Here is an 18,583-nt window from a genome sequence, read left to right as displayed (position 1 = left end):
ATGCTGCTACTCCTGGATGACCAGGGTCCGATGGGTTCCCCAAGGCAGCTCGCAAAGGAGGGGTCCCCTGGGAGGGAGACCCCCCCCATACACTCCTGAGTGGTCCCGGCCCCCTCCACCAGGGAGGGTGTGAGAAGCTCAGACTGACCAGATCCCTGCCCCCGGGCCCTGGAAGCCTCCACCCCTCTGCCCCGGGTGAGAGCAAACTACGGGGGTGGGGGAGCGGAGGGGCGGTCCCAGGAGGCTTCGGGGTCACCTGTGATGCCTGTTGAACGGCAGGCCCCCCAAAGCCAGATGCGTACCCCAGCTGAGTGCCTGGGACTGCGGCCTGGATCCCGGGCCCGGAGCGGCAGGCAGCTGCCGGGCGGGGCTCGGCCGCCCTGGCCCCAGGCCTGTGTGGGTGTGGGAGGGAGCCCAGCCACACCTGTCCCGCCGCGGGCCCTGGGGTGGGGTTTCCCATCTGTGCTGGAGCCTGGTCAGGTTTCTCACTTCACCCCGGGGCAGGGGCACAGGGGCCCTAGCCAGCTCTGAGTCACCGCCCAGCCTGTGGCCTGCCTGCCAGGGCTCCCGACGGACAGGAAAAACCTGCGGGAAGGGGCCGGGCTGGGAGCATCTTCACTGCACCTGCAGGCGGGGCAGGATGGAGGGGCTCCCTCGGGCCCCCAAGGGGCGGCTCCCCACCCAGCCGGCTCCTCCCCTCTGCTCCAGCCCGGTGGCTCAGGACCATCCGGGCCCCTGCGTGGTGGGAGAGGGGGTGCACTTCCCAAACCTGAGTCACGGCAGGCCTGACTGTCCCCAGACCCTGTGCCGCTGCTCACCCCCACGCCTCCTCTAATGTTCACAGTCTTCTCTTTTACCTGATCTCGTCCCAGGCGTTAATATCTGTGAGATCGAAGGCGTGATGTGTTGTTTTCCCTAACGCATGCAAAAGAAATCATGCATTTAACAATGTTTTCGGGGCCATCTGTGGATCATGTCAGGCAGTCCAGCCTGGGGGAAGGCGAATCCCTCCTTTGGCAACGCGGGGCCCAGAGAGGGTGATCTGGGAAAGGGATTTCCCAAGGGACAGCCCCAGAGCGGGGAGGCCCCGGCCTCGAGTCCAGTCTGGAGCCCCTTGCCTCGCCCTCGCAGGCCCGGACCCTCAGAATCAGCCTCTCTGGGAAGCTGGGGTCCCCTCCGCCCTGGGAACAGTATGAAGGCCAGGGCATCCCAAGCAGGCTCCCCATGGGCCCCACACACGCCCACGCCTCCCCTGAGATCACTTGTGTGGGCTGCTCAGTCATCTCCAAACCCCCCCTTCTAAGCGCTTCTTCGTCTCGCCCAGGGTGAGGCAGAGAACCCCAGTGGCCTCCTCCGTCCCTGCGAACCCCAGTTCGGAGACACCAGCGTGGCCACATGACCAGTTTTGTCCGGGGCTCTGAAGGTCAGGGGAGCCGCACACCCGTTGGCCAGGCCCAGGCCCAGAGCCAGCGCTTTATGCTAAGGACCCAATCCCTGGTGCCCTGCTGGAAAAGCAAGCGTGAGGGCGGAACGCAGAGGGCGCCCCCTGCTGGACAGAACCGCGGGACGCACCCGGCCTCCTCCCCTGGGCGGCTGGCCAACCCCGAAGCCCTCGAAGCCCTGCTCCCTTCTTTCACAAGGGACAGATGAGTGAGCCCAGTCGGTCAGGCAGGGAGGAAGGGGGGAGGTCCGCGCCCTCTGCTCTCCACCTCTCCCCAGGGCCCCTCCTCCAGGCTGCTAGGTCCACTTCCCAGCCTGCTGGGAGGCCTACCCTGCCCGGGGTCCCTTGGGAACAGTTTAGAGGGGGCAAATGAGCTGGACACAGCGTTGACAGAGTCCCCGAGACACCTGGGCCGGTCTGGGTGGGCTAGGGCCAGCCTGTCGTGGCCCATCTTCCCCAGAGGGAGGCTGCGTGTCATGAGACTGACGTTACCAAGCACTGGTGACTGGCGACCAACGCGGGGCTCCGTGCCGGGCCTGCCTCCACAGTCAGTGCCTCCCAACAGGGGCCTGCTGTTCTACCCACCTTCGACAGATGGGGAAACCGAGGCACAGGGTGATGAGTCACCACTGGGCTGGGCTGGGCAGGGGTGGAGGGGAGAGTGTCAGAGCCAAGACGGAGAGGCAGGCAGGTCCACACTGCTGCCCGCGGGTGCCCCCCCCCCCCCGCCGGCCTGGCTGTGTCTGTGGCTGTGTGGCCATCTCCCACCTCCACAGATTTGCCACTGGTCCACGAGAGGAAGGGAGACAGAACCTCTTTTTTTTTTTCAAAGACTAAAAATGGGTTGAAAGAGGAGGGGGGGGGTTCGTAGATCCAGCCACACTACTTCTGGGTCTGCATCCCAAAGAACCAAATGCAAGGCCTTGAACGGTGTGCCCTATCCATGTAATTAAGGGACCTGTGCTCAGCCTTAAGATGGAATGACGTGGGGCGCCTGGGTGGCTCAATCGATTAAGTGTCCGACTCTTGGTTTCGGTTCAGGTCATGATCTCTTGGTTCGTAGGCTCGAGCCCCACATCGGGCTCGGTGCTAACCGCTCACAGCCTGCTTGGGATTCTGTCTTCCTATCTCTCTGCCCCTCCCCTGCTCGGGCTCGCACTTTCTCTCTCTCTCATATGTGTGTATATATATATATATAAAATGAATAAATTAAATTAAAAAAAAAAAAAGAAGGAATAGCACGGGTGAACTTGATGGCATCACGTATAGCGGAAGATTCCAGACGGAAAAGGACAAACGTCCAACCCGCTGTTACGAAATGTGTAGGACAGGCGAATTCAGTCTGAAAGTAGTGTGGAGGTTACCAGGGGCTGGGGGGAGGGGGATGGAGAGTTATTGCCTAATGGAGACCGGGTTTCTGTTCGGGATGATGAAAATTTTGGAAATCGATAGTGCTGACAGTTGCAAACATTGTGAATGCAGTCAAAGGCACTGAGTTCTACACTTAAAAACGGTCACGATGGCTGGTTATATGTTATATATTTTTTGCCCCAATAAAACAATGATTTAAAAAGGAAAGGGCCCAGTGAGAGGCATATAGGGGGTCCCGGTGGCCTCCTCCTCCCTGCACCATCCCTCTTGAGGGTCAAAGCCCCGAGCCCACCTCCTTGGTGGCTCCCTGACAGGCGAGCCCAGCTCAACAGGAGACAAGAAGCAATCCTGTCCACTTTGTTTTGCTTCAAAGATGGATGGGGAAGGGCGAAACCACTGGCACAAATAGGGGCATGGAATGGGCAGCGGGAACCCCACAGCAGGGTTTTGGGGTGTGCTGTCGTCCTCTCTGTCCAGTCTCATAGCTTCTCTGTCAGCCGGCCACCACCTGAAGGCCCGTCAGGGGCCGCCCCCGGCCTGCGGGCCACTGCAGGAATGCGAGCTGGAGTTAGACCCTTGTTCCAACACCGGCAGCTGTCTGCTGTTGGGTACCCCGCGGCCTTCCTGGGCCACTGAGTCTGCACAGAATCGCCCCCCGCGTGAGGGATAATGGTCTCCGTGTGTGAGCCTGAGACACGGGCTCCTGGTGGCTCCGGGAGGTGACTGTGGCATTTCGATAACTGGTACTCAGCTCCTGCTGTAACAAAGCCTCCAGTGTCACTTCTCAGGCTTTACTGAGTGCTGTAGGCAGGGCACAGGCTTTGTTTGAATCGACTCCATTGTTCCCAAGCCGTGCAGCCTCAGGGCAGCTGCTTAACATCTCTGAGCCTCACTTTCCTTACTAAAAAGTAGGGTAGCATCTACATCCCAGAAATGTGCAAAGTAGTGTAGGAAAAGCGCTTATCTGTATGGCACCCTGATTATGGAATATGACCTCTCAAGGGTGGGTCGTAGGTGAGGCTCTCTCTGTGTCGTGGGTTGAATGGTAACCCCAATCCTCCCGAAAAGAGAAGTCCACCTGGAACCTTCGAGTGTGATCTTTTTCGGAAAAAGCATCTCTGTCAGGTCAGGCTCAAACAACTGAGGGCGGATGTGGGGAGCCCACTGTTCCGCCATGTTTCCTGCCTAAGACACACTGTTCGCCCTCAAGGCCAAGCGCTAGGGCCACCGCGGGGGCCGTGCAGGCTCTTGGGAAGGAGTCCCGATGCCCATTACTGCAGTATAGCTCACTTGAGTGTTGCAGGAATCACTCAAGTCATGTAGCCTTGGGGGCTTTGAAGGTTGTGTGTTATTACTGCAGTGAGCGGACGAATATTCCCCGCGGGACACAGTCTGAGGCTGAAACAGCCTGGAGAGAGGGCGCTGAGGACTCCCTGGGCCCTCAGACCCCGGGCAGGGTTTGGCTGACCCGGCTTCAGCCCCAGTGTGGCCCCAGCTCCCCGGCCAATCCTCTGAGGCCCGGATGGGCCGTGACGCGAGGGGCTGGCCCTTCCAGCTCTGCCCCCCAGAGGGTGGGGGTCCCAGAGGAGGAGGAGCCCTTGCGGGTGCCCCCCACCTGTCCTGACCGTTCTCACTCTCCCCCCCCCCCCACCCCGAGAATCAGGCCCCGGCAGCAGCGGCCTTGGCCTGAGTGCCTGGGTTCGCGCGCCGGGCTGCCCAGCCCCACGGGTGTGGAACCGATTTATTCGGTAGCTTTGCTGCTGATTAGTTGCAGGTGAGTGGATGGCACGTGGTTCATGTTGTAACAATATTTTGGGACAATTAGATTGAAACCACATTGTCGGGGGGTTGCTGGCAGCTCGCCCCAGCGCTGCACTCTGTGTGCCCTTGGCGGCTCCTGGGCTGGCCGGGCCACCCCGTCCCTCTTGGGGCCCCAGGGCTGCCGGGCACGGGGGCCGGGCCTCCCATCCGCACCCCCGGCCGGCTCTCCCCGCTGGCCTCCCGCTGACCTCGGCCTCCAGTTGCTCCGGAAAACAAGTGCTGTGGGTCTCCCAGGGGAAGGGGAGGGAGCTGGGGGGCCCCGGGTGGGACTGCCAGGCTGGATGGCCACCACTTTCCCCCAGACGTGATCTCAGCACAACCCTGCCCCTGCCCTGCTCTCCGCCCCAGTCAACGCACCCCTAGACTGCATGCTCTAGGACGGAGGTCCCAAACCCAGTGACCCCAGAGTAGGAGGAGGCAGTCTTGCCCCCAGCCCAGCACCAGGCCATCCCTCTCACCGCAGGGGGCAGGGGACTTTGCTTCCTACATACCCCCTGGGAATACGCTGAGGGCTCAGGGTCCGTCCTATAACGGGTGGGGGCTGCAAGGGGACCCCTAAGGCCAGGCCCAGGCTTAGGAAGGGGGATGCTGATACGGTCTGAGCACAAGGTGGGCAGAGTGGGACCCAAGGCATGTTCCTCACTCCAGGAACAGCCAGCAGCACCCCTGGGGAGGGCCAGGGTAACAGTGATGACACCTGTATGTAGATGGGGATTTTACCCCCAGACAAACAAAGTCCACTTAGTCTGGGCGCTTGTACAGGATGAGAGGTGATGGGGGTGGAGGTGTGGCCTCCTCAGGGGCTCAGACCCTTCCCTCCCTTCTAGAGAAACTTGGGGGTCATACTTTGGGCAACAGCCCCGGCCCAAAGCGTTGTGGGATAGCCTCTGGGATGGGGGTGGGGTGGGTAAGGGGCCCTGGGCCCCACTTCTCAGCCCTCAGACAGGTGGGTGTTCCTGGGGCCAGGATCTTTCAGCCTGTTGGGTTGGAGGGGTGCCGCAGGGGCCAGAACCCTGGCCCAGACACCTGCAGGCCTCCCAGGACCCCTTCAGAGATGGGAGGGTGTGAGGCACCCCCTTCCTCCCCCAACACCAGGAGAACCATGGTAAGGAGAGCCTTTGCCCTTTGCAACCAGATGACAATGTTTATCGGGCTCCTGATTTAATCTCAATAGGGCTCGTTAGCAGTCTCTATGTTCTAATGCTTCCTGAGCACTTACGAGTAATTTTTCCAACTGGGACTTTCCTGGAGCTCTGCTCACTTACCCACTTTAGCCCCTGCTCTTCCTTCCCTGGGACCCCAGGCTCTGTCCGGCCAGCCTTCCACTCTGGGACACGGGCCAGTTCTGGGGACCAGACAGAAACACAGCTCCCGGGGCCCAGGCCTCAGGTGTGCCTGATGTCCGGGAGGCCGCCTGGCAGGTCCGCGGCACACACGGGGACGCCAGCTCTCCCCTCCAGTCCCCCTCTTCTGTCCCTTCTCGGCCTCCCCATGGCTCCATCCTGGGAGGCCTGGCCTCGCTCTGGGGCTGGAGGCTTGGCGCTGTGGAGGCCTCTCTGATCTCTGGGCCTTTCCTCCCATGAGTGTCTCTCAGAGTGACACTGCTCGGTCTCTGTGTCTACCGGAGCCCCCGTCCTGGCCCAGGAGTGAAGAGGGGAGAGGGGGTGTGAGGGCCGGGGAATGGCTTCTGACCACGTCCTGCTCGGCCCCTGTCCCCGGTGGGCAGGAACCTCTCAGCCTTCCTCCCTGGGGCTCTCTGCTCTACTTCCGGAAGGTACAGTGAGGACAAGAGGCCGGCCCAAGCCGCCCCCTCTCCGGGTCTCCCCGGAGGAGATCTCCACGGCCCTCTACAGCCCCAGTGCCCAGCGGACAGAACACATTCACAGGATTCCTGGAAGGCGGAGAGAGATACCTGCTCCCCGACTTGAGCCGGGCTCCCGGCTCCGAAGTAGGAAGCGCTGAGACCCACCTTGTCACCAGACCTGCGGTGCCGAAGCTGGGACTGGACTCGGGCCCTGAGAGCCAAGTCAGCGGTCCCCTCTCCCTGCCGCATCGGCCATCGTGGGTGACAGCAGCCCCGTCCCAATGGCTCCGGGCCGACACCGGCCAGCGCCCTCACGCTGGCGTGCAGCCTCGTTAGGCATCCCAGCGTGTCTGCAACCGTGGGGAGCCCCGACCCCCAACATAAGAGCTCCTTCCGCCTCCAGCCCCGGACAGGGCCTCGCCTGAGTAGACGTCACAGGTGCTTGTCACGCTGTCTGTGGACGTGCACATACCTTGGGTGCCCCCAGGGTGACCTCACACTAACCGGTGTGGGACAGGAAGCAGGAAAGGTGGCGAGGCCCCCGTAGGTGCAACCAGCCTCAGCTGCAAGTGGGGGTCCCCTGGGAACTGAGTCCCCTCAGCTCTGGGACTTTGGACTGGCAGCCGGTGACCTTGCTTGGGAGTGGACGCTCTCCCTCCAGCCCCAGCTGTGCTGTGACAGGCCCCAAGCCACAGGCCCACGTTCTCACAGCCCGGGACCTCATGCAGGCAAGGGTGACGCCCAGGCCCTCGCCAGTCCTCACTCCGCCACCAAGGGCCCCCCGCGCGGAGTGGAAGGGAGGCTCTCAGACAGTGTGGGTCTTGCCTGCCTGGAAGGGGCTGAGACACACACACACCTCTCCTTCTGGTTACAAAGTGAGGCCCGGGGGACACCTCCCAGCACCGGCCCCTCTGCTCAGGCTTCAACTTCAGGGTGTCATGCAGGTGGGGCAGGTGCACGGCCGAGGCTGGCCAATCCGAGCAGGCCACACATTGGTCACGTGATGCGCTGGGGTGGGTCTGGGCCGTGGGCTCAGCTCCTGGCAACACCTGGTGGCCACAACCAGGGTAGGCTTGCCTTCTCGGCGTGGCCCCGGGACCCCCCACCCCCCGCCCGGAAGCAGTGCTGGGAATTGGAAACGCAGAGACCGTGGCGCACGGACCTGCTTACCTGGAGGCTCTGGGGCCGGGCCGCTGGTGCGGTGCCTGCTTGGGGGTGAGGCCCTGGGTGGCACGGCCAGCAGGGCCTCCCGAAGCTGCTGCGTCAGGCACGACCCTGGAAGGAGCTGGCAGGAAAAGGTCCTTTCAGGAAGAGGGTGGGGCGCCTGGGGCTCACATGACCCAGCCTGTAAAGCATCTGTACGTTCGTAAGAAGGGAAGCCTGGTGGGGGTGCCCGGGGGGCTCAGCTGGTTAAGCATTCAGCTTCCGGTTAAGCATTCAGCTTCCGGTCAGGGCACGGTCTCACGGTTCACGAGTTCGAGCCCCGCGTCGGGCCCCGTGCTGACGGCTCAGAGCCTGGAGCCTGCTTCGGATTCTGTGTCTTCCTCTGTCTCTGCCCCTCCCCTGCTCATGCTCGCTCGCTCTCTCTCTCTCTCTCTCTCTCTCTCAAAAATAAACAAACAGTAAAGAAAAAGAAGAAGAAGAGAGGCCCTGGGCTGGGGAACTACATGGACAGTTGCAATGTCGGAGAAACGAAGACTGAGAACTGGGCTCCAGTGCCTCTGCCTTGCTTTGCTGGGCTAACGCCAGGGCCGGGTGTGATGGGTGCCACACCACCCTCTGTGTGGCCGGGTGCTGCGTGCCCTGGGTGAGGCCACTCAACCCCTCTGTGCCCGTTTCCTTGTCTGCAGGGAGAGCCAGTGACGGGCCCCGCCACCCCCCCCCCCCCGCCGCCACCCCCCCCCCACCGCAGGGGTTCCTGGTGAGCAAGCGCGAGGGACGCCCTCAGGAGGGGGCCTGGCACCGTGAGGGCCCTGGTGCCCGTACGTCCTGAGAGTCCGAGGGCCTCTCTCGTCAGGGGCCAGCGGGGCTGCAAAGGGCCGGCCCGCACATCGGACCCTTGGGGCTCCTCCTAAATGTGCGCGGAGGGCCACTTTCCCCAAAAAGGTCTGCCCAGAGCTAAAAAGGAGGGCACCCCAGTTTCCTCTGCCAGCGCCTAGCTCACCCCAAGCTCTAACCTGGGTCCCTCTCGCTGTCCTCACGCTGCTTCGTCCTACAGACTCTTCTTTGCTAGAAAGTTGGTGCCACGCGCCCTTTCAATGCTGTGGCTGCCGGTCTCCCTGGGCCAGCACCCTTCCCCCAGCAGCCTGGGGCGGCCTGGGGTGGGGGAGGGGGGGGGAAGTTGGGCAGGGGTTGTCCTCGAGTGGAGGGGGGGCGGGGGCACTAGGCCGCCCAGGACAGCCCCCACCACGTTAACTGCCTCCACCGCCCACAGCCCATGCAGGGAGCAGGCTCGCCCCCTCCACCCCCCCCCCCTTGCCTCACTGCAGAGCAGCAGACACTGGGACACTGGCTGCTTCTGGGGAAGCGTAAAATCACAGACTCAGGCACTCACCCCGGGGTGGACTCACCCCTCCCCGTAAACCGGCCACACTTGAGGCTGGACCGGCTCCTGCTGTGAGCTGAGGTGTGCGTTAGGAGGTGGTGTCCACGGGAGGTGGTGGGTATGGGGGAGCCCGCGTGAGAGGGACAGATGAGAACAGAGGGCAAGGATATCCAGAGGAGCCCTGGGCAGAAGCAGAGGCAGGAGCTGGCGTCTCTTGCAGGGGTGAGCCCCTGGGGACAGGCCATTGGGGGAGGTCCCGGCAGGGGCACTGGGCAAGGGACCGGGGTCCCGGAAGCTCAGGTGTCCCCCTCCCCCATCAGAACCTGGCCGAGCGGGGCCCCCCCCTCCCCCATCAGAACCTGGCTGAGCCCGGCCGAGGTGAGTGCTTTGGTGCCCTTTGGCACCACTGCGTGTCAGATTATCTCCGAGAAGTTTTGGCTTCCTGGTTTTGCCGGTGCCCTCCACACACCTCTTTGTCTGCCTGGTGGGCATCCCAGCTTGACAATCGAGGCGCTCCCGGGGTGGGCACACTGGGGGCTCAGAGCAGGAGCTGGATTCCCGCGGGGGCAGGGGCTGCTGAGACCCGTCGGCCCGCTGAGTCCCCGGGACCGTCCGGCTCACCACGTGCAGACGTCTGGAGGGCTTGTGTGTGCGCTGGGCTGGGGGCCCGCAGAGGTCCTCCCGCATAGGTGCCGCCGGTGTCCCCGAGCGTGAGCATTCGTGGGACCTTTCTGAACCACGTTTTGGGGGGGGGGTTGTGTGGCCCCACTTGCCCACGTGCAGCCCCTGTCAGTGCACCTGCATCGGGCTTTCCTTCATCACCTTCTCACTCCTACACTCTGGGGTCACCTCCCAGGGGCCCTTGTCTCGGGCCCTGCTTCGGGGGAAGCACAGGGAGCCCCCGGCCTGGGACCTGCCATAACAAAGGACCACAAACACAGCGGTGGATTCTCTCCCGGCCCTGGAGGCCAGCAGGCCCAGATCCGGGCCGGTGTCGGCAGGCTCTGCTCGCCGGTGGCTCTGAGGGAGGGCCCTGCCGTGCCTGTGCCCCATTCCTGGGCCCCCCGGGTCATCCCTGGCTTCCCTTGGCTGTGGCTGCATCACTGCAGCCCCCCCTGGTGCATCCCCACACGGCCTTCCCCTCTGCCCCCCCCGCGAGGTGCGACCTGTCCTCTTCCTAAAAGGACACCTGGTTTCGGGCTCGCCTATTCCATGGTGTCTCGAAATCCTTACCTTAATTACACCTGCAAAGGCCCTTACTCTACGGGGGGCCATATCCTGAGGCTCTGGGAGGACACACCATTCGGCCCAGGGCAGTCAGTGACAGCGCTGTCACAGGTCAAGGCATAGTTGGGTGGCAGCTGACCTGAGCTGGAGGGAAAGGCTTGGCAAAGCAAATGCGGCCAGAGGAGTGACGAGAAGAGAGGGCTCCTCCCTGGGGGGCTGGCTGGCAGTGGGGGGGGGGGCGGCTGGGAAGGGGAAACGGGTCGCAGAAGGAGCCGAAACCGCTGACCGGACATGGCCCACGGTAACCGTGGCCGCACCCGTGTGCCAGGAAGGAGAGGGGACAGAGGTGGGGCTCCTTGAGCCCTGGTGGAACAGGCAGTTTGGCTCCCTGGTCAGGGCTGACGTGACGGGGACCTCACTCCGTGTCCTGCTGAGCAGTCTCTCTGGACCCCGCCCCTGCACGCAGGCTCACGCTGCAGGTGGCTGTGGCTTATAGTCATAACTTCCAGCCTCCTTGACCTGGGGCTGAGGCCTGCGGTCGGGGGTGATAGAGATAGGCCAAGCCGTGCAGACGCAGGACAGGACCCTCGGTGTGGGTGTCGGTCCCCCTGGGGGCACTGATGTCCGTCTCTGTGCTGTTTTCCAATAAGCTCCTGGTGGACCCCAGTGTGGCCGGAGAGGAGGGAGATGGGCTTTACGAGCCCGGGAGTGGGGGGTGTTCCTGTGCTTTGGAAACACCTAAGGGTAAGTGAGGGTCAGCCTGAGGGGCCAGTTTATGGCTACGAAGGCATCACAACTGGGGTCTAAAGGGAGACTGGTAAAACCCAAAACCACCAACAGAAGGAGAAATGTATTACACAAAACGTTTGAAACGTCTGCATGATAAAAGCTTCGTTGTTAACAAATGTCAAAAGGCAGCAGGCTAATCAGGCAAACACAGATGCTGCAATGAGACGTGGCCACACAGCCCCCAGCGTGGCCGCGTGGAGCCGGGCTGCTGGGAGTGCCCGAGGCCCAGCCCCACGGGACGCAGCACAGGGAGAAGCCCCGCGTGGCCCAGCCATTCCTCTGCGCGGTGTGCAGCCAGGTGAGGACACGCCTCCACCTGCGGCCTCACACTCGAACGTTCACGAAGAGCCCCACGCTGGAACAGCCCAAGCGTCCAACCAGAGTGGACGCCACAAACCCAGCCAGGCCGCGGTCACTACCCGGCAGTAAGAGCGTGCACAGAGAGAACGATCCGCACGAGTCTCAAAATCGTGGTGCTGAGCGGATCGTCTCCTGGCTCGGTGCATTCCGCGTGATTCCCTTTGTACGAAATTCTGGAAAAGGCGAAAGCATTCCGGAGTGACAGGAAGGGAATCCGTGGCGTGGCCGCTGGGACTGCCATCAGGTGTGAGACACACCGAAAAGGGGCCTCGAAGGAACTGTCCTGGGGTGCTGGAATGTTCTGTCTCAATTGTGGGGCCTGTTATATGCCTCTATACATTTGTCCACACTCATCGAACTGTACCCTTTAAACTGTGTGCCTTTTGGGGCGCCTGGGTGGCGCAGTCGGTTAAGCGTCCGACTTCAGCCAGGTCACGATCTCGCGGTCCGCGAGTTCGAGCCCCGCGTCGGGCTCTGGGCTGATGGCTCGGAGCCTGGAGCCTGTTTCCGATTCTGTGTCTCCCTCTCTCTCTGCCCCTCCCCCGTTCATGCTCTGTCTCTCTCTGTCCCAAAAATAAATAAACGTTGAAAAAAAAAAAATTTAAACTGTGTGCCTTTTATTGTATCTAAATCATGTAGCAATAAAACTGATTAAAATAAAAATCCAACTGGACCTTAGTTGTCACCTGTCGGATGAGGGAGGCCAAAACGATGGCGGGAAGGAAGCTCTCACGCTTGGTAGGGGTGTAAGTTGGCCCGCTGTTGCTGGGCAATTTGGCAATAGCCATCAAAATTTGAAACACGCTTGCCTTTTCCCTAGCAGCTTCTCTTCCAGGAACTGTGTCTTCCAGACGCTTGCACAAGAGCACAAAAATGTGTGAACAGAGATGTCCTCTGCTGCAACATTTGTTACGTTGAGACACCAGAAGCAACCCAAACGTCCAGCAGCGGGAGGTTGGCTAAATTCACATAAGCTGAGCATCTGTCCCAGTTTCCCCGGGACCGTCCCGGAATTAGGACTGAAAAATCCCGAGTCCCGGGAAACCCCCCAGTGAGTGAGATTCAACAAAACAGCCAAGCTGCAGGGGACACGAGCGAGCGGCTCCTAGATGTTGCCTCTGGAGACCAGGGGAGCTGGGGGGTTGCTACTTTTGCTTTGTGTCCCACGTGCCATTGGCTTCATTTATTTTGTGTGTGTATAGATTTTATAATTGAAACAAAATTTCCTTTAGGAAATGTGACCTCGGTCTGCAGTCAAAGGCAGGTGGGTGGGGCCTCTGGGTTTCAGCCACCAGGAGGCAGGTGCAGATGAGGGAGGGGCCCAAGGCCGCTTCAGCAGGGGCGGGGGAAGGGCGTCTCAAGGTCACAGTCTAGGGGACCCAGATTCCTGGGAGGCCTTCAGTCCTCCGCCTCTTTCCTCTGGATGTGGACCCCCTCTGGAGGCTTCCCTCACCCCGGATCCGCCTCCCGGAAATTGGCTCAGCCAGCCTAGCTGCCTTTGAACCCCTCGGCCTGGCCTTAGGCAGACAGCCCCCCCAGCCTCAGCCAAAACAAGGCAGCCCAGGATTGTTACACAAATTGGCTGGTGGGGCTCCGAGCCCAGCTAATTCCTGTGTCTTAATGAGTGGGAAGATAAGGTTTTTATTCATCACTGGGGCTTTAAAAATTGCAGTAAAGTGGCCCACTTTATAAAGAAAAAATCAATAGAGAAAAGAAAACAGGAGTATGTAAATGGACAGAGTGACAAAAAGCAGGCCAATTACCCCCAAAACGAGACACAGTTATGGCTCCATTAACTCAATTATATTTTCAAAAAGATTTCTTACGAGGCCCCCACCCCACCCCACCCCCACACGCCTGTAATTTTTACATCAACTTCAAGCCATTAAGTTGCATTAAATTATTTTGTGGGAGAGAGAGGTGTGTCTGGGGAGGGGGAGCCGTGGTCCTGTCCGGCTCCAGGGGGGCTGGGGGGCTGGGGTCAGCTGTGAGGCGGGGGTTAGTGGACAGGGCATCCGGCTCCCAATCCTGCAAAACAGGGGTCCCCCAATCCACAGGCTCCCCCGATGTGCTGTACCAGGGACAGCCAGGGGGTGCCGCCAGCCCCCTGGACCCGGTGGTCTCAGCCTCCAAGCCCCCTCTGCCCCCAACCCCTGCATTTGTGTTCACTGTTCCACCTCCCCCAGCGGGTGGCCCTTCGTGGGCAGTTCCACAGTGGGCACCCGACCTCGCCGGCTCCAGGAGCTTTCTCTGTCTCATTCAAGTTGGAAAAGTTAGTTTTTTTGAGAAATAGAAAAATAAAGTCGCCTTTAAAAAAAATCACCATCAAAACCGGGGACTAAATGGGGATATATTCGATGCCTGTCCCTCAGGTAGCCCTTTGCAGTGTCCCTGAACGTGGGGACCCTAAGTGACCTTGGGCAAGTGGTTGTCCAACCGTGGACCGCCCTTCGGTTTGCCCAGGGGGACTGGGGAGGCCCTGAAAACCCCGCCCCGCGTACCGCCCAAAGCCCACCCACCCTCCACCCTCCACCCTCGCTTCCTGATGGGTTCTGCTCGCTGGCTGTAACCTGCTTTTCTGCTACCTGCCCCCAGGGAGCCGAGGCCTGCCCTACTTAAGCCTGTGTCTGGGCCAACCGGGATGTAGCTCTTAATATCAAGGATTTCAGGTGGAGACTGGAGGAGGAGGCAGGCTGGGGCACGGGGGAGGGGCCGCCAGACAGGATGTAACCAGGCAAGACGTCCGGGGACACAGGGCCAGGCCCCAGGCCAGAGAACACGAAACCAGCAGAGACTCAGGCTGAGCTGTGGGAGACACCCTGAGGCACAATCCAGGGCCCCTCTAGGGCTGGTACAGTGAAGGGTTAGACAACTCAGACAAGAGCCCCAAAGAATCAACCCCTGTCTGCCATTTGGGGTATGAGACCCAGGCAGCGAGGGGACCCGCTCAGGACAGGCTCTACGGACTGGCCCCCGCAGGTTCCCCGAACTGGCCAGGGGCCGTGGGGGCAGCAGCAACGAGGGAGGAGGGAGAAGTCGCAGACCCAGAGATGCGCCCTGGTGACCTGGAGGGAGGAGGGGGTGATGACACCTGGCACCGTGGGGACACTGGTGTGAACTTTAGCCTCTCGTAACTTCCATCGTCCACAAGCACCCCAAACTCGCTGTGCCCGTGCGGCTGCCAGACAGGCCACTCTCAGCCCCCCATTTGAGAGCCTGGGGTAAGGGATCCGCAGGGTGGGAAGGAACGTGTGCACGGACATGCGTGTGCACGAGTGTGTGCGTGTGTAAGAGGAGGCGTCTACCCCGTTCCCACTGTCCACCCCCACGCCCCGGGGAGCCTGAGGCTGGGGCCGTGTGTGCTCTTGGACCCAGAAGTGCACGCGCAGGTGAGGGCTGAGGCTGGAGAATCCCAGGGTGGAGAGTTGGTGCCCAAAGCTGGGGCCACAGCAAGGGGTGGGCGTTCCCAGGGGAGACAGGGGGCTGGGGGGGAGGCAGCGTCCAGGCGATGGGAGTGCAGGGGTGGGGTGGGCAGGCGAGTGCTAGGGGAGACCCTGCAAAGAGGGCTTTGTGAGGTGGTGGGGGCATCCCACCCACACCCGCAGCCCTGCCCGTCCACGAGCTCCCCACACGTGCCCTTTGACCACCACATCGGCCGCTCAGGCTCACTGTGCCCCCACCGCGGCCCTCAGGGACCTCCTCTCTGCCCCCCAAGCCCTAAGGATGGAGAACGGCTCAGAGGGAGAGGATGAGCCGGCCTTGCCTAGCAGCCCTCCATCCCCCAGGGGCCCGGCATCCCCGGGAGCTGGGGAACTGGGGGGACCCCACCTCCCTTGGGACTGGATCTGGGTGTCTCCTTGCCCTGTTTTCCTTATCAGTCATCCGTCTGCTCACTGCCAGGCCACAGGCCTCCAGCCAGGCCTACCCTTGCCAGCGAGTGGCCTGAAAGGGCCATTGTTCCAGAGGGGATTCTGGGAGGGTGTGGAGACCCATCAGCTGTCAGCCAGCCACACAGGGTCAGAGCCGAGGTGCTGGGCTGGGCCAGTCTCAGGGCCAGTGGTGCCTGGGCAGCCAGTGGGGACCCGGGAGAGGGCAGTGCCTGAGTGAGGCCTGAGTTCAGAGGCCACCTTCCCCGTTCTTAGGCCCTCATCCCCTGTGTGGTGAGTCTAGGGCCCCAGTCCCCGGAGCCTCTGGTCCGTCCAGCTGAGAAGGGGGGGCGACATCCCCGGGCAGCCCCACAGCCGCGTGGCCTGCACGCTCTGTGCTGTGGGGCCTTGGTCCCCACGTCCTCTCCTTGTGTCTCTCTCTGTCTCTGGGTATCTCTCCACCTATGCACCCCCTCCCATCCTGCCCCCAGCAGCCTGTCCTCCGCCGAGGCGGACAGAGGACAAGTGCCTCACCTGACAGTCCCCGCCTGCACGGACCCCTGGCTCCCGCACGCCCCCTCCCTGCACCCTGACCTGCTCCCTGGCCTTCTCCAGCTGCTGCCCCTCTGACACCTGGTCACCCCACCGAGAGCCATGCAGGCTGCGGCCCCCGGGTCCACGATCCTGGCCCCGCAGCCTGGGCGCTGCGCCCCTGGAGGTGAGGGTGTTTGAGCCTTTCAGTAGCTTGTTGCTGGACCTGATTCCGCCTGTCTTCTCCCTCCTGCTCGGCTCCAGGGCCCTCCCTTAATTTTTCTTGGCTTTTCCCCTCAGAGGGGGGCCGTCAGGCCCTGGGGGCTCTGTGGCCATGGTCCAGCACCAGAAGGGGCCAGATGGGCGGCCCAAGCCCGGGTGAGCCCTGGAGCTCTCCGGAGCCAAAGCCGGGGCTTCAGACAACAGTTACTGCTGTAACTGTGTAGGAGGCCCAGCTCCCAGGAGACCAGGGGCCCCCAACACCCCGAGGACCGTGGGGGGACAGTAGAGGCGGCCACACGCCGAGGTCTGGGGTGTCCAGGCCTCCCAAGGCTGGTCCCATCTCAGCCCCGGGCCTGTGGGAGTTGCAGGTGCTGGGGTCACCACGGCGGGGGTGGCGCCCGGCCGCGGGGCCACAGCCTGCTCGGGCTCTGTGCTCCCCCCGCCCCCGCCCACTCCAGCCCCACGTCCTGTTTCCACCACGGAACCCCCCAAGGTGACGAGGGCGTCCTTGAGGGCTCTGGCTGTCCCACGCCAAGGTCCAGGCATCAAGGTCACCGCCAGCCTGTGCTGCAGGAAGGGGGAGGGGTGACTGGGAGGTTGGGGGGAGGGGGAGGGGACATAAAAAGAGATTACATTTTTTAAAAGGTACTCTAGCTGTCTGCCGACACCATCTCTGGTCTCCATCCGTTTTATAGCCTGACGGCTCGGCTCAGGCAGTGGGCCTCCTCCCTCAGGGTGTGCCGGGGGTAGGGGTGAGGAGCCAACCCCTCCCCTCCCACCGCCACCGGGGTGGCCTGGTAGATGGGCCACCCCTTCCCCTCCCTGGCTTCTGCCCAGGGGCGGCCCAGGCCACAGAAGCCCAGCCCCTGGCAGGACGAGGGCGGCCAGTGCAGGTGGGACCCCCAAGGGTGGAGAACGGGCCCCCAGATGGCGGCCACTATCGCGGCCATCTATCCCCCCTGACAGGTCAATTTTCTCCCATGTTTTACAGAACCTTTCAGAGCAGGAAATGTGATCCGGGGGCTGATTTATGTCCTTACCTGGTCTTTGTTCACGAGCTGCCCTCTGCAGGGCTGTGCTGGGCGTCCAGGCCCTGGCCGGAGGACGTCTCCTCCCGGAAGGGGTTCCCATAATCGGCCCCTGCCGGGGGGCTGACTCCCAGGGCTCACCTGCGGACGTGGAACCAGCCGGCCACCATGAAGGGGGGCTGTCGTCCGGGGGGGAGTGTGAATTCCCTGGCGGAAGGGCTACCGTGGGCACCACATCCTCCTCTCCACCTGCTCCTGGGGGTAGCTTCCTGGGGGGGGGGGGGACACACCTGGGGGGAGGGGCTGTCCCTTGGCAGGTGACCTTCCATTTGGAAGGGACGAGTGACCGGGCTAATTGTGTCTTTTACGAGTTAAGTCCATTTTTGTTTCTCAAACTGAGCTCTTCTTTGATGTTGTAGCTGAGGTCTCACGGGACACCTGGGGACAAGGGTCGGCTTTCACCAGGTCCCCTCTGGAGGAGGGAGCCGTTCCCTTTGCAGCTGCCGCCTGAAATAAAGAGGGTCTTTTGTGCACAAGGGAGGAGCTTGCAATCTTCTATGAAGTGGCACGGACCGTATTTGGGAAGCGTTCAGGGGACCTTCCGAGCAAAAACCATGTCACGTGGCCCCTGCCCCGCCCCCAGCTCTGCCACTGTGCCTCCCCCCCCCCCCCCCCCGCCAAAGAGAACCCTGGGACCCTGGGGTCTTCCTCTGTATCCCCACTAGTTCTGCATGGTTTTGCCAGGTGGAGATGCGAACACAGCCTTCTGGGGGGCTATCACGGGGCAGACTGCTCCCCAGCACACCCCACTCCTGAGTGGTGGGCTCTGTGCCACGAGACTAGCAGGGGCCACGCGTAATTCTTGGCCGACGCAGCTCTGCGGGCTCCGTCCCCATGGGGAAACCCAGCCGCCGGGCTCCACCCCCCTGGCAGCCCAGGCCTTGGCCAGCAGACTCCGCTTGGCTCTGGGCGTTGACTCCTGACGAGGTCACCAGGGGGAGGCACAGAGAGAGTCCTCAGGGTGCGGCCGCCCAGGTCCCCTGTCCGGGCTGCGCCTCCTGATTCTCATCTCTGAAAGCTCTGGGCTGATACAGGACCCACAAGATGAGGCCAAGAGAGTTAGGAGTTGAGACTCCACTGGTTACACGCACCCACCGACCCACCTACTGGTCCAGTCACCCACACATCCATCCACCCACCCAGCCGCCCGCCTGCCCATCCATCCGTCTGTCCGTTTGTCCTCCCGTCCATCCTTATCTATCTCTTCCTATCCGTGGTCATCCACCCTCCTGAAGAGGGCTCTTGTGATGTTCCAGACACGGTACTAGATATCGAGGCCACAAGGGCACACGAGCCCAGGAAGAGACCACAGCATGTAAGTCTGGGGGGCCCTGGGCACGTAGGACCTGGCTGGAGGAAGGAGAGGGCCAGGGAGGCTTCCAGGAGGAGGAGACGGAGCTCTGAGATGGGTGGGGAAGACGGGCCCCCTAGGCAGAAGCCAGGTAGGCTTGGTTTCTTCAAGGAGCCGAGGAACAGAGGTCGGGGCCAGGAGGTGGGCCCGGAGCCGCAGAGCAGGGG

The 18,583-nt window shown here is 62.2% G+C and overlaps 1 long non-coding RNA gene across 1 annotated transcript; it reads right to left on the bottom strand.

The window, feature by feature from the left end:
- Window positions 1-5,757: 5,757 nt before the first annotated feature.
- On the bottom strand, window positions 5,758-7,849 carry LOC115501480. The gene is made up of 2 exons (XR_003964799.1): window positions 7,608-7,849; window positions 5,758-7,486 (listed from the first exon to the last, which is right to left on the bottom strand). It is a non-coding gene; the product is annotated as an uncharacterized LOC115501480 (long non-coding RNA).
- Window positions 7,850-18,583: the final 10,734 nt, after the last annotated feature.

The sequence above is a fragment of the Lynx canadensis genome, chromosome E1 (assembly GCF_007474595.2).
Source record: "Lynx canadensis isolate LIC74 chromosome E1, mLynCan4.pri.v2, whole genome shotgun sequence".
Lineage (NCBI taxonomy): Eukaryota > Metazoa > Chordata > Mammalia > Carnivora > Felidae > Lynx > Lynx canadensis.
Note: the sequence above shows the minus strand (reverse complement) of the source record. Positions and strands in the feature narration are given on the sequence as shown.